This window comes from Haemaphysalis longicornis, unplaced genomic scaffold, assembly GCF_048455015.1.
Source record: "Haemaphysalis longicornis isolate Haplotype H1 unplaced genomic scaffold, Haemaphysalis longicornis Haplotype H1 scaffold_4, whole genome shotgun sequence".
Taxonomy (NCBI): Eukaryota; Metazoa; Arthropoda; class Arachnida; order Ixodida; family Ixodidae; genus Haemaphysalis; species Haemaphysalis longicornis.
In genome coordinates, this window is record NW_027526361.1 from 188,205,388 (window position 1) to 188,221,559 (window position 16,172).

The 16,172-nt window shown below is 47.4% G+C and overlaps 1 protein-coding gene across 3 annotated transcripts in view; it reads left to right on the forward strand.

Annotated features, from left to right (window-relative positions):
- Window positions 1-9,172: 9,172 nt before the first annotated feature.
- The window catches only part of LOC144179588 (trypsin-1-like), a 127,030-nt gene continuing 120,030 nt past the window's right edge, over window positions 9,173-16,172 (forward strand). For all 3 annotated transcript variants that reach the window (XM_077707999.1, XM_077708001.1, XM_077708002.1), the window contains exon 1: window positions 9,173-9,741. The gene's annotated coding sequence lies outside the window, so the exon portion shown is untranslated. The remainder of the gene's footprint in view (window positions 9,742-16,172) is intronic.

The following is a 16,172-nucleotide window of genomic DNA, read 5'->3' on the forward strand; positions in this document are numbered from 1 at the left end:
TGATGGCGTTCTCTATTTAATTGACCGATTATTTTGTTACTGTTTTCCGAATTGAAATGGCGAAACTGTTCATCGTCATTGTGAGAGTACACATTGCAGCCACATACGGTTAGTGCGTATAGGTTCTGACAGTGGCACTGAAATAGTCATCGGTAGTCATTATTTCATGATACTTAGTGTCCTTGTATGCCCGCAGCATACGCCAGCGTCGGGAGGCCGCAACAAAAGAATACATTCACTGAGTCCGTTAGCTTATAGGCAAACAGATTTTTCGAGTTTTCTCGAGATGCGTAAGCGGCCCATCTCGCGCCAAAGGCATGCTACATGTGAGCACGGCAAGCATTTCTGTTTTCCGCATCCTCAAGGCATAATATAGTTCATCAAGGTAAAAGATTATTTCACTTACGAGCAATGAGTTTCGTTCGTGTAGAACGGATCCCCCCTACGACCAAACTTGTCGTGGTCGATCTGGCGGCAGGCGGCTATCGCAGATCCCTTGTCGAAACATTTATTTCGCGTCGCGTAACCAGGTTAGGCATTCATTGCCTTTTTAATACAGTACTCTACCTCATCAAAACATGACAATATTTCGCAGCAAGAAAATTTCCCTCTGCCCCCCACCCTCCGGCACTATTTCACTGGACCAAATTTCTGATGGTGCTGCGCATGATAGCAGATGGTTGATAAACAGCATCGTTTCATGGCACTAATCAGCGCGGACTGCTAATGTGGGCTTTATGACTGCGCTTTGATGAACAGCAGAAGTTCGAGAATTGGAAATGTTGAGAGTAGACCACGTCGCTGCTTTGGCGTCCAGCCTCTACGGCACATAGTGCGCATCGATCCACAATATCTGAAAAGTCTGATGCCTCTGATTTCGCTCGCACGATTTGCGGAGCCGAGAGCACAGCAGCCCAGCGGCATCACAAAAGCCAACACATGAACAAAAACTACACTTTTGCGCGCGTCTAATGCAGCCTCACTGCATACGCCCCGCGCTCCGGTCCGAATGTTTTGCCAACCAACCTCCTGGCCACACCCAGCACGTGCGCCCGCCGTGACGTCACGGCCGCCGCGTGACGTACCCCGGGAGAGGTCCATTGATTGATTGTAGGGTTGAACGCACCGACGCAACGCAGGCGATGAGGCACGCCGTAGTGGAGGGCTCCGGATTAAAATTGACCACCTAGGGATGTTTAATGTGCGCCCAAATCTCGTACACGCAGGCGTTTCTGCTTTTCGCCGCCATCAGAAAAGCGGCCGCCGCGGCCAGGAATCGAACCCACAACCTCGTGCTCAGCAGCGCAACGCTTTAGCCACTGAGCCCCCGTGGCGGGTCGGGTTAAAGGCAAATGACATTGGGCTTTTGCCTTAACATCGGAGTAACTGGCATTTGTATGCACAATTCATGCACGCTTTAGCAGAATTTAAGAGAGGTAGAAGCTCCAGCTGTCTTCAAAAAGGCCCATCTTCCACTACGACATTCTATGCTTTTCCGTAAGAAAAAACTGCTGACGTCAGTATTGGCGTGTTTGGTTTAGCGTCACAGCGCTGCCCATGTGAAACATTTCACAAGATTTTCCGCTTTTTCGGGGGCAACAGAATTTTTGTAAATCAGCTTTCTTGCGATAATGAAAGTGTGCCTTTTATTTAGAGAAAATTACTCGTGAAATGCTTCGTAAACACCGGCTGATTTCCTTACCTGATGCGCATGCGGCAAAAGAGTGGGAATTTACATTGTAAAGTTTTGTCGTAAACAAAAAGTTCTGCAACAGGATTTAATTAGTTGGTTGCATAACAGGTGTTTTCTGAACGAGGTGTCAAACAGGAGTAAAGAAATGCTCTATTTATACAAATAACTGGCAGAAATCGAACACGACGTCAATGTAAATGCGCAAGCACTGCACTAGTTTGTTGGCCTCCATAATCCACGTTACGCAGAAATATAGAATGGCTGTTTAAAACAAGTAAGCACCAGATAGTAAGCAAGTTTGCGCACCGAAACGTCCGTGCACCGATATGTCCGGGATACGGCCCTTTCGTCACATGGCGTTTCGTCATAGGCCGGTTCGTAATAGGCCGTTTGGTCACATAGGATCATTCGTCATAGGCCAGTTTGTCACTTAGGAAAGTTCGCCACAGGTGCACAAAATGAATGTCCACGTGTTTTTTGTTTTCGACTCGAAAGAGAGAAGCGAGGCACAGGTTTAGTTAGATTTTTTTTTTACTGTGGGCGGTACATCTAGCAAAGCTCAACAAAGAATGCAAGCCAGAGTGGGAAAGTAGGGTGACGTGTTCGGACAAGATTATAGATACGAGTTGAACAACCCAAGACAGTAAAGCGAGACAGGGACGAAGCCCAACAAAGTTCTTGGAAGGCGGGCCAGGCCTCTGTCTGGTTCTAAGTGGTCCCGTAATAGGGAAAGTGGTAGCACCGACCTCCTCGTTCTTGGAAATTTCACATGGGCCATTTCGTGTCACTTATTAGTGGTTCAACACAAGTGGTGCAACTAATTATTTGATGTACCTTCCCCCCGTAGCCATCTGCGCATGCGCGGGGCGCCGGTCCGCCATTCCGGGTTGTAGCTCTCGGGCAAAATAAACAAAAGAGCGCCCCTCAGCTAGCTGCTTGGGGAGCGGATATGCACGTTTTTATATCCTCCTTTCGGATAGTTCGACTGAGTTCTTATGTGCACACAAAAAGGCTTTCCAAGAAAAGGGGCAAAAATGACCAGGCTGTGAGCACTTGGCTACCAGTGAGGGAGCAACGAAAATGAAAAAAAAGTGAAGAAAAAGGAGTGCTACGGCCACTGCAAATTAGTCACGCGAGCGTGCGCCTGCTACCGTCACATTCATGTGAAAGGCAAGGGGGGCGGGTGGGAGCGGTATGGACTGCAGGACCAGGATAATTCCTACACAGGTTCCCTGAAAGCCAAACATTTTTTGGGGCGTGCCTTACTGCCAGTTTAGGATCGCCGTGGCGGCCGCTAAGAGGACCGGTACAGCGAAAAGGTGTGTAAAGTAATTATTGTCATGCCTCATCACCAGTTACTGTAAAAAAAGCCACGAATTTTGCTTTTGCGTTCCTGTGACGAATTTTCCTAAGTGACAAACTGGCCTATGACGAATGATCCTATGTGACCAAAGGGCCTATTACGAACCGGCCTATGGCGAATGATCCTATGTGACCAAACAACCTATTACTAACTGGCCTATGACGAAACGCCATGTGACGAACGGGCCTACACCCGATATGTCCGTACACCCAAATGTCCGTACACCGAAATGTCCGTGCACTGAAATGTCCTAGGCCCGGTTGGTTTGTGCCGGTCTTGCATGCTTAGGATTTGCTAAGCCTGCCTTAGAAAGCCGCGGCAAAAAATCTATCCTGACATGCATACCAGGCAGAAGCAACGTTATTAATGTATTTATGCGACAGATGTTTATGCAACGCGCCACTCTTGCAGATAGTGTTTGGGGAGGACGTGAGGGGTTTTTCAAGGGTGCCGCGTTTAAAGACACATTGACATATCTAAAAAATAAAAATTAAGGACGGGGAACTGCAATAGGGAACGTCAGAACCGACTGTGCGTCGTTCGAGTGATTGCTGCTTAACCTTTGTTCTTGCGCTCCTCATATTATTAAGTTAACCTTAATAAAGTGTTTGATTATTGTTTTGTACCTGTCGTTTTAAACCTGGCTGATCGACTCAGTTTGACCGCAAGCTACGAAAACGCGCGTTTCCTCACTTGCGCTGCTTGCGCCAAGCTGCAGCGGAATAGTTGATGCATTGGAGGGGCTTTATGATGCGGGAACCGGCCCACTCGTCGCAGCCAACTCGTCCTAGGAAAACTGGTCATAGGGAAACTGGTCAAAGAGGGCATCTCGTTCTAGGTGATCCCGACTAGGAAAAGTGGTAGCACTGACCTTCTCGTGCTAGGAAAAGTCGTCTCGCCGTTCCATTTTTGGGCGATGTCGAGGAAATGGGGAGAGGAGGTTAGTGCCTTCTAATCTTATAATTAATCCCAGGTTGACATCTTCAGAGTACGGCGGTACTCTGCTTTTGTTAGTTTGTAGGCGGTGGTTGAAATGGTTTTTCTATTTTAAAACATGTTCCTGTGTCCCCTTGTTCCCTTCTTGTTGCAAGAAAAATCACATTTTTTTACTGTGTAAGGGGTTTCTTTTCAGGTTTATTTTTTTTTCTTCTCCTTCCAAAAAATATTCGTCACACTTTTTCTGTGGAGGAGTGTCGACTTTTTCTTTCTTTCGCGTTTTCTTTTCTTTTCTTCTTTTCTTTTTGCGTTATCTTTTGAAGCTTTTTGCGTGCTTGTGTATAAAGTTGGCCTCTTGTTTGTTTGCAGGCGGTGGTTGAAATCGGCTTTTCGGTTTCAGCACAACTTCCGGTTTCATTTTTTGCTTTTCTTCTCCTCCTAAAAAATTTTCGTCACACTTTTTTGTGTGAGCGAGGGGGGCGGAGGTGGGAGTCGACTTTAAGTCCAGCCTTGACTTTCGCTCCCATATATAGGTGATATGAAGGCTAACAAAACGAAAGTTACCCAGCTTGACAATCATCGTTTGTCAGCAGGCATGAAACCAAAAGATCAAGATACTAAAAAGCGAAAACACAGAACGAAATCGCAAATCCCAATACAGCACCGTCACTTAATTAGCGAAAATAAAAAAAATGTTTCAGAAAAACCGGACCGGGCAAACTAAATCTAATATAAAAGACTCACGTAATTAGCTGCACAAAGGAAAAAAAATAAGATACGCTGTCTGGGTGGCGCGTTTCTCGAAGGCGACAAAGGAAACATTAAGGGTGGTGAATTGAAGGAGGAGTGTAAGAATGTTTACGCATAAGATGAGAATTATACAAGCTTCTGTACGCTTTCATTTGAACATGATAGACGAAAAACGTAAATTGTGACGAGTTGGCCAAGTGTCCAGTTGCCCTAGGTTACGAGTTTCCCTAGTGCGAGATGGCCTATGACGACTTGCCCTATGTGACGAATTCACCTATGACGAGTTGGCTGCGACGAGTTCACTTTTGACGTAAAAATGTTCACGCTAAATTAACTTCTCCGCGATTCCTGTTCACTCTTTTGTTCACCAAAGTTCACTGCCACTCGTCTGCTAACACAATAGTGTCTGTCCTTGCGCGGAAAAGCCAGATAATGGACCTTTTTTCCAGTAGCGATCTGCGCACGCGCGGGCTGCCCGTCCGCCATTATTGGCAGGTGCCTAGAGGAAAATAAACAAAAGTGCGCCCCTCGGTTTTCTGCTTAGGGAGCGGCTATAATCTGCACGTTTTCTTTTTTTTTCTCTCTGGACTCCTCGTGGTGGGTTCGTAGGTGCATACAATAATGGCTTTTTAAGAAAAGGGGCGAAGACGCTTGAGACTGACCACGCTGCCAGCACATGGCTGCCAGTGAGGGGGTTACGAAAATGAAAAAAAAAAGGGGGGGGCCGCTTCAAACACGGCAGATTAGTCACAAGAACGTTCGCCTGCTGACGGGTCAGTGCGGGAGGGGCAGCAGGACCAGGATATTTTGTGCACGAGTTCTCCGAAACCAAAACTTTCTTGGGGGTGTGATATACTGCCATTTTTAGTTCACCGTGGCGGCCGCTAGAGGGACCGGTACTGGAAAAAGGTCCATTGAATTTGCAACGAAGCCGATCTCTTTCTGTACGCGTCCGATCCCCGTGAGCGACCGCAGTGTTGCAAGGCTTCTCGGTCTGAGCCAGCTCGTGCCCGTCCTCGATTGTCACAAAGTGTTCTTAGGAATTAGTTTGCACGTGGACTCGGAAGAGGACAAAAAAAGGGCATTGAACAAGCCTTGAAGTGTATAAAACACGGGAAGGGGCAAGAAAGGAACGACTCCAGAGGCGGACGAATCGACTTGAATTTCTCAGGTGAAGTTGAAAAGCTATTGTGAAACGACTCCGTCTTTCAAACTGCGGACCGTCTATGCGAGCTTCTCGGAATGGTAGTTCCCTGCCCCCTCTCCGTCTTCTCTTCGCGTGCAGACACGTTTCGAGCTCCTTTGTCACCGAACACAATTATCAATTTCGTGCTCAATGCGTTCGTCTACAAAAGAGCGGGGAGAGAGGAGACAGAAAGAGAAAACATTTTAATGAGCTCGAAAGTGAGAGTGCAAGAACGGGGAAAGTGAAGACCTCCGTGGGAGAGGGTCGACGAGAGTCATATACCGTATTTACCCGCGTAATGACAACACCTTTTTTTCCCGTAAAAGAGAAGCAAAGTTGGGGGTACGTTTATTGTGCGGGGTAATTTTCCGGAAACTTTTTAGGAGTGACGAAAGAAGGCTGCCATAAAAAACAATAATGCGTTAGATAACCTACCTTTCGCAGTAAACATACGCGTACACAATGGGCAAACACAAAGAGTTTTTTTTTTTCTTTCGAACTACACTCGTGTTTATTTTTCCAAGCTTCACTTCGTCAATTCCGAAATGTCTACCGGCATCACGGTTCCCATGCTCAACTGCGTAGTCCACAGCCTTTAACCTAGAGCTGGCCGTGTAACCGACAGTTCGGCCAATCGCCGACTGTAAAGGGGGAGATGAGCGAAAAAGCAAGCAAGTAACAAAGCTTCTACGAAAGAAAAGTAAGGCTGAGACGCTCAGCAGACTGAACGGAGTCAGTTTCGTTGTGATTGGCTGACCAACGACGCCGCACCGTAGTGTTTGTTCGTGTGTACTACGATAGATGGCTCTAGGCTGCATGCGCGATCATCATCAGCGGAAGCGAGTGAAGTGGCAAAGCTACAGTATGGCCATTCGTGGGACTAGGGTTGGAAAGTTGGGGGTGCGTTTATTACGCGGGGGAAAAAAAGAAACCTAATTTCGACTCCTAAAGTTGGGGGTACGTTCATTATGCGAGTGCGTTCTTTACGCGAGTAAATACGGTATATGAAACAAACCCGTATACACCCCCCCCCTTTTTTTTTCTTTGGTTTCTCATCCCCGATCGCTAATTTGGTAAGGACGAGCAATGTATTTATGCATTTAAAGGAGTACTGACGCGATATTTTCGTGTTGCGTTCTCTTTTTCTTTTCTTTTTTTTTTTTGCTGCTATCGCTGCTACCACCCAACTAATCATAAAATGGCACATTACACTGTCGCTGGTAGCGTAAATTCTTGTTTACAACCTCGTTTATTCGTGGTAAATTTCTGGGATTTTGTGGAACTGTTTGCGGGCCTTATTACGGTGTGAAATGTTAGAGCTTGGCCTGTAAAACATGAAGTCCCGATAATTACTTGAATTCTACTGAGTTTAAAATTCAAGAATAAACTGAGACACAGAACACAGCTGAAGATTGCTGAGAAAACCTAAAAAGACTGCAATGACTCAAAGTGCGACTGTAGGTACATATAAGACCTTTTTTTAGATCTGTGTTGCAATGATGAAATTGTCTAATTGTATAGAAATGAGAATTAATAAATAAGAAAAGTATAAAGCATGTCGCCACCTTTCCCCTCTAATATTTATATTTTTTCAAAACACACACTGCCTTCAGCAAATATCACCCTGGGCCACAATCTACGCGAGCGCGAAAAAAAAACAGAGAAAAAGAGCGGTACAAGTATTTCTATTTCTACATTGGCCAGTGGTGAGCGACACATGCACTGTGTCTTTCGTAGGGCACTAAATTTTCAGGCGATCAAGCGCGAATGTTTTCCATACGCACGAACATTCGAATGCCTAATCTCGATCGAGCTCGTAAACTGAATACGGATATAATTACTAGAATTATTCGATTCGTACTCGAAATTTCGATCGAACATATTCACACACCTCAACGTCACTTCAACCGCTTAACCTTGCACCCGTATTTGCATGTAAATTTGGAGGAATTACATGTTAAAGCAAAACATAATTTCGCGATGTTTAATGTGTTCTGTGTAATGAAATTAAGATGCGCACTTAATTACAATACAAAAACGCCTGTACCTGCACAATCTGCAGGAAACGTCACTTTGCGCTTATGATATCTTCGTACCTTGTTACCCGCCGCGGTGGCTCAGTGGCTATGGCGTTGCGTTGCTGTGCACGAGGTCGCGGGTTCGATTCCCGGCCTCGGCGGCAGCTTTTCCGATGGAGGAGAAAAGCAAAAACGCCCGTGTGTACGAGATTTAGGCGCACGATAAAGATCCCCAGGTGGTCAAAATTAACCCGGAGCCTTCCACTGCGGCACACCTCATCGCCTGCGTTGCGTCGGCGCGTTAAACCCTACAATCAATCGATCTATCAATCAATAAATCAATTAGTCGTACCCTACTCGTTGTGCGACCGCTTGCTAATACGCTCACGAGGTTCCCACGTGGAGGTTTGTTAGGGAAAACTAGTAAGCGTCAATTTATTTGTGTTTAGATGTATGAAGCGGATTGATGCGACCGGAAAATAAAATACTCGGCCCCAACTGAACTAGACGACGGATTTCAAAGACGCCAGATGCACATGAAAGAGAAAGCAGAGGGGGTACGTAAAATGGGTTACTGAAAGACAGCCGGTGTTTCAGGGCGCACTTAAGATAGGTAGAGCGCTTTGTTGCACAAAGCCCTTTGGTCGAAAACGTTCAGAATTATTAAAAATGGGGTCAGCTGCAAAGTATCCGTATAATCAAATCCCAGCGCTCGTCAGTACACAGCCGATCCCATTCGACCCGCGCATGAGGCGGTGAAGAAACGGAAAACCGGAGCGGGCCGTACAGGATAAGAGACGCAGCGTTCCGTTCCCTTTCCGCCGTTGGGCTATTTCTCGGCCGTCGTCCGGATAATGGCGCGGAGAGAAAATAAGAACGGCGAACAATAGAAACTGGCCAAGATTAACGGCCGAGATGGCAGAAACAGACCCACGGAGATGGCCTGCACCGGGAGAGGGGTCGTTTGTAATCGAAAAGCGAGCGAGCTAGAGGTCGACCCTCGCGCGCCGTGACAGCGAAGAACTAAACAAGGCGAGGAACGGCCGAATATCGGTAACGTAACAAGCGGAAAGACGGGCAAGGGGGCAGCCGTGGACGACTGGCGAGCCCCGCGTGCCCCGCCAAGGCCGGGGAGCTCCCTTGGTCGGTTGACCTGGATTCGCGAAAGACGGCATCTCTCCTCCTCCCCCTCTCCTCCTCTGACGCGATCGGCGGCGGCGAGTTGGCGCGGTAGCTTCGCCACAACACCGGTCGTCGCGCGGCGCGCCGGAGGGTCCCTCTCTCGCGCACTTGACCGAGTGACAGCCGACCGCTGGTAGGGGGCTCACTAACCCAAATCCCCGCCAGCGCAGCGCGCTCGCCCTCCCCGGTTCGTCCGCTGCCCGCGACGACGTGTGCCTGCCGTCGTTTCCCGCTACTCGACGTCGTCCACGGCTGTGCCGCCTCCTTGAGTGGCGTGCCATCATCGTTCTCAAGTCGTGCCGCTGACACTCCGCGCCTGCCCCGCGGCGACTACGAAGCAGTGGGAACGTTCTCGGCCACCGAAGAAAGTGCCACTTCGCCGCTGGCCCCTTTCTTCCGCGGGCTGCCTTTTTTTGGCGGCTGGTTGCATGCGGGAGTGTCTGTCCACTACGTGCGCAGATTTTGTGCGCTGTCCACGAGCGGCCGTGCGGTGTCTGACCCGTCGTCGCTGTGAGAGTGCCCCTCCCCGCCTGATACAGTGTGTTGCCGGTGCGACTGCGGCCCGCTTTCACTGACTATGTGCCCTTGATGCGTGCGAGGAGCCGCCGAAAAGGTAAGCAGAGTGCTTGAGCCATTCCACTCACTTCGTTTTATTGCATGTTCTTTCATGCCGTTGAACGCCTATTAGCGCCAAGACAGCATGAAGAAAAGACCATGTCTGCAGCGGACTCATCATCTAATCAATGCGTTGTTACCGTTTCTTTTTGCTTTATACCAAAGTAGCTTGCAGTTTTGTCGATGCATCCTCAATATTTATATGCAATTCAAGTAATGCGTGAGCGGGCGAGCAATATTTTGCTTCGTTTGAAGAAGGCGACCATTACGACGCTCAGTTTGCGCCCTACTGTGTGAATATGTGAATATTTTTGTTTGGAGCCCATCCTCTGCACTACGTTGCATAATCTTTACCGTCGAACCTCACGAAGTTGCCTCGGTCATCAAGACGCAGAAGCAAAATGACGGTAAAAGTTACCTCTTGCGGTCGCGAAACACCGCGCGAGTTCCTTCAGACAGGAACTAGACTGAGACCAAATTTTGGACGAAAAAAAAAAAAAACAAAAATAAAACAAAGGAGTCGAAACAGAAAACTTTGAATCACTACACAAAGTCGAGGTCGCGCGTTTCCAAATGGCGTACCAAAAGCTCCCGTTGCGCTTGTAAGTTGCACGATTACGCCATTCGTGTCGACGATGCGACAAGTCGTACAAGACTTGAAATGTGGGAAACAAGGTATAGAACAACGCGAAACTGCGCCTTCGGAATTATATGCTGATACTAATACTGCCTGGTACGGCGTAGTGTTTACATGTGACATGGAGTCGGAAACCAAACAAAAATGCATTCATACGACAATTCTATGGTCATGCTAAACCCAGATATCTTAACTAGGCCTTAGATTAACGGCCTATTTCTTATTCTTTGCACCCGAAACCACGCGTTCATTGTTCTCGATGCCAATCCTTACGATAAGGTGAATTCGTCCGGATGATATCGCTGCGCGACTGTCCGAGAAAAAGAATTTTCAGTGGGAACGCACCTCGGTTCATTTACTGCGAACTGGCTGAAGCCTCAATTCTGGAGCTTCTCGTTTTCCATTTTATTATGCACTTTGCCAAAGTTGATGTCCAGCAGATGGAGGGGCCGGCGCAAGTGTGCGACGGCCCGACGACAGGCAAACCTACAATCACGCCTGGCTAGGACACTCACAGCTTGTCTAGTTAGGTAGTTCGCCCATTTCAAAGGCAAAAGTCTTAAATCCGTATCCGTAGAGGTCTGCCGGTGTCCGCGGCTCTATGTACAATAAGTATGACATTTCAATGTACAACGTAAGGCTCAACTTGAAGGTTGCCCAACGTTAAATATAGGTAAACATGCGACGTTAGGCCTACTAACGTCACGCTAGGAATCTGTCTTATACCCCTGCTACACTGGGGTCTAAATGTCATTTGAACCAAATGTCATTTGGCTCAAATGCCAAGTTGTGCTGCTACACTAGGTTTTTAAATGCCATTTGGCTCCAATGACATTTGAGCCAAACGAGCACCGAGAGAGACATTTAAGATTTCAAATGCCATTTCCAGCACTCTCGGACGCAGCGTCTTCGATCGGCAATAAAAAATATAATACTTCCGTACGTAACACAAACAAAATATTGTTGTTTGTAAAACTTTGTTCACTGTTTATTTACTTAAAATACGAAATCAATATATTTAATTTTCATACTCTCAAAACCAGTGGGTCAGTTGCAAAAAACACAAACAAAAACAACGCAAGACAGCCATATTTAGAGTCAAAACTGGTGTCTCTTCTAATTTGATATCATTTTACTGCCTCGGACTGCTCCTAAGTTTGATTGTTGTATTAGTGTACGAAAACGGAACGGGGCAACAACAGCGCCACTACAGCACAGCGAACAGTTGTGAAAGCTTTCAAATGCCATCGAAATTGTAGTGTAGCACGGCGGATTCTGAATGGCATTTGAAGCAACCCACTTGAGTCAAATGACATTTGGTTCAAATGACATTTGGACCCCAGTGTAGCAGGGGTATTATACACCGGTGCCCCATCGAAAGAAAATGACATCTGGTAGGTTTAACGACAACGATGGTTGAAACGCCAAGCTTTTCTTGCGTGGGAAAATAATATGGGCAATTGCCAAAGTCACAGCGTCAACGATCAAAGTGCAAACCGCTTGAGAGTCGAAGTCCAAACTCAGACGACAGCAAACGAATCTGAGCCCCCCACCCCTTTTTTTTTCACACGCACACACACCTCATCGTCGACCTTGCCGTAACAGCGCAATCGGATACATGTGGGCTTCATATCGCGAGGGACGCAGGTTTGATTGGAGACAACGGGAAGCATTTTAATGCGTAGCATTCTTCGCCGGGGGAGGGAAATCTTTAATGTGGGCTGGAGAGGTCAGCTCTGCCGAGTACTAGAGCCACTAGACTGGAGCTTATTTAGTGGCTCTACGTGTAAGGCCCTGCATTTCCACGAGAAATCTGATATTGCGGAAGTTTCACTTGTAATTGTTATAATAGCGTAAATGGAGACAACTGGTGGAACGAAATTTTGAAAAACTAAAAAATAACAGATATATAAAAAGGAAGTTACAGAAAATGGTGAAACGTGGAACGCCCTGCATTTCCACAATAACGCATGTTTCGCGAAAAGCCCACCTGTACTTGCTATGACAACGTAAATGTAGATAATTGGTCTAACGAAATTTCGAAAAACTGAATAATGAAAAAAATATAAAAAACCAAGGAATATAGCCAACCGTATAAGGAAAGGCATTTCAACAATAATGCAGATTTCCCAAAAGTTACAAATGGAGTCGCTACATTAGCGTAAATTGAGATAATTGGTCGAATATGATTTAGAAAAATAAAAAAAAAAATGACTGTAAAGAACTCACACTCAAGACAATCGGCATAACAATGCTACTCATTAGTAGGCGATTCTCTAAATTTCTGGATATTTTTTTTTTCTTGTTTCATCATCCTCATGTGTCCGACCGTTGTGTAAAGTGGTCTTTCCTGCAGTCCATTTTGGTTACGACAGAGCCATCAGTGAGGCCAAGAAATATTCGATTTAAAAATACTGATTGTGTGTCAAGCTGTGTTTACCGGCTCACGTCGCAATATAAGTGAAACATTAGGCCTAAGGTCCGGCGCATATCCGACACTTGTTGCTGTTATTCCAGTGATGCGTGCCCGCACATTGGCATACCCGCAGTGGGTTATTGGCGCGCACTTTGTAAGGATGAATGTGTGCTGCTTTCGTGGAATATCCTGTCGTCATTGCAGCCAAACCTCGCCCCATATTTTTTAATCGCTGCGCTTGGATGACATTGTGACTCATGTTGCACTTTGTACACCTATGCGCCGTATTCACACCTAATCGCGGTGAGCCGAACAATTTGCACTATTTCGCGTATGTTCTTCGCAATCGTTTCATGCAGCTCGCTTCGTATCGAGATGATATGAGTGATACGGAGAAGCCCGGCTTACGCAGAACGCGTACTCTATTAATTTAAAGGAAAAAAGAAACGCGTGGGTTTTAGCGCATGCATCTGCGGCGCTGATTCCGTCGGCCAGCGAGCGGTAATGTTTCGTAATCTTAGAGAAATACATTTAATTCGTGGACCGAAAAGGTTGCATTTGTATACAGAACAGTGTTGGAGCCAGTTTCAGTATAGACTGCAGGGCAAGAGAGACGCTTAGAGCACCAACGTACACTCCGATTCTGCAGGGAATTCCATGCTGTAGAAAAGTTCATGTGCGTCGGACTGTGCGTGCATCAGTGGCGCCGCCGCGCGGTGGCCACCGGAACCAGTCGAAAGATTATACGCCGCTGCGTCGGCTGCAAACGCTGCACCCAAACGTCGGTTCTCCTCTCTATGTGTACGTTTAGTTGAGCGTGGCTTCGGGCTAGTTGTGTCGGTGGTCCACCGTCTTGTTTAGCGAAAAAAGTATAAAAACGGGCGAGAGACGCGAGAACACAAGAAGCACAAACGTTGCGCGTGTGGGAAGTCCATGATAGTAAAAGGGCTCAGCGTGCCGCGGCAAGGCAAACCGTCGCTCGTATGTCCGCCTCAAGAAGGAATGGATCCGATTCTTATAAGATTCGAATTGGGAAGCCTATCACTAAGCATAAAAAAAAAGACCACGCTACGTTGGCAGGCGTTGAGAAAGCTAGCCGTAGTCGTCGCGCGCTGCATCGCATTGACCCCGCCACGAAGGGAGACGCTGTAAAAGTGCCGTATTCGTGCGATGAAAGTGTATCATAATGTTACAATTATAATTGCCTCACCATGAAATCGAATCGCTACTTGTCGCCTCGTCGCAAGCTGCGGTCGTCTGGTCGATCTCACCACGAAGGTAGGCACCGTGAAATGTTGCTGCAGCCCCCGCGCACTGCCGTTGTCGCGTGGGCCACGTCGCAAAGGCAGGCGCCATGAGACGGCACCGTAGTCGTCACGCGTTCTAAGGACATCGCAAAGTTACCGTAATAGTCGCAAGCTGCAGTCGTAACGTCGAACCCGTCACGAGGGCAGGCGTCGTGCTCGCGCAGTGAGAGCTTAATACAATAACGATATCCTAGTCGTCGCGCCGATTCTGACACGAAGGCAGGCGCCGAGAAAAGCGCCACAATTTCGCGACGCCTGCCTTGGTGGCGGGGTCGACGTGAGGTAACGACACGATGCGATACGCTGTCAGCGCGAGGGCAAGACAGGCAGTCTGGGCGGCACACTCCACGGAATTTCTTGGCGCCAAACCACAGCACCAACGAATAGATTAAACGTAGCCGCAACTAGAAAAAGTGGGCCTCCAAATAATAAATAACACAAGGAAGCAGCGACATTTTGCGGAGTGTACGAAAAAAGCGGGCAGCAGCACTCAGTTGCGGTAAAGGGGAAAAATCACGACGCAAGCCAGGCCGCTGAGCAGCACCCGCTACCAGCCCCTTTGGTAAAGAGAGGGCGTGTCACTTGTTCTTCTCCAATATGTAAACTGGATGTCGCAAACTTGAAGACTACTGTAGCAGCTCTCGTTAAACCAGCCTATGCAATTTTTTTCTTCTTATAAAAGAAGAAAGCGAGGTATGTCTGGGGTGTCCATGGAATGCGCGACTTGAAGAGTCAATTGCCGATGGGGCGACCGAATGCGAAGAAAGAGCGATTCCTGGAGAGGGGCGCCGTCTGTGTGACCGCGACGTGCGAAAGGGTGCAGCCAGCAAGCTTGTTCCTCAATGGGGGCGACAGGCGCAAACGATACTGGTCATTGTGTCCTCAGCGGCCTCATGTTCGGGTGGCTTTTTGTTGCGCATTAGAGAGGTTGTGTGAGCTCTTGGTGAACGTCAATGCCTTGCATCAATGCCGTGACGCTTCGGAGGCCTGTATGGTTTTCAAGGGAAACAGGAAGTAATGTGAGTGAAAGAGGAATGTGGGGGAGATTGAAACCTAAAGACGAGGGTGTGGAACGGGTGGGTGGAGGCTGGGACAAAGCATTACAATGAGATGAAAGTACGCGTGCAAACATAACGCCCTAGATACGGGAATGAGCTTTATCCAAAAGGCTGTTTCCGAAAAGTCTCGTTCTTCCTCCATGACAATATCCTATATACTTGTCTGTAAGAAATGTAGAGACAACAGTATTTGCAAATTCACTTTAGCGTGACAATGTAACCAACGTGACAAACTTTTCATATAAGATTTTCTGCATTTTGGGGGGCAACCGAATGTTTGTAAAGCTGCTTTCTTTGGATAGTGACACTGCATAAAAATGAATTACACCGTCCGTACTGGCTAATTGTTGTGGATGATTCGCGTGCCGCAAAAAGGAGCGAATCTATTTAATGCCTTTCCGTAAATTGAAAAAAGAGCAAAAGAATTCAATTACTTGGCTGCATAACAGGTGTTCTCTGAACAAGTTAGTCAATAAAAATATACAAATGTTTGATTTCTAACAATAACTGGTAAGAATCAAATACGGCATCAACGTAAAAATGCGATCACTGTGCTAATTATTGTTCATCACTCACGTTATGCGGAAATAAAAATAGAACGGGTGTTTCAAACAAGCAAGCACCGATAATTCGGCCGCCGAAAAGTTTGCGCACCGAAACGTCCGTGCACCGAAATGTCCTAGACCCCCTGGAGACCCCTTGCTGCGCATGCGCGAGGAGCAGTGACATCACACGGCACATAGAACCAGTAGCGGTCCCAGAGATTGGTTTTAGGGGGGCCGATTTTTTTTTTTTTTTTTGTGGGGCGAATAAGAACCGCTTCTCTCCTTGCGTCAGTTCTGCGGAGGAGGTGACAACAATGCCGGCGTGTGCGCGTATGTGGTGTAACCCGCTTGCGTATAAATCACTTAGCCACACAGTGGTTTTTGACTCCCCGTAGGCGGTGCAACGGCTGACTCGAGCCCGTATTTCTGACGGTCGCAACACGTTTGCGACCTCGAACAAGTGGGA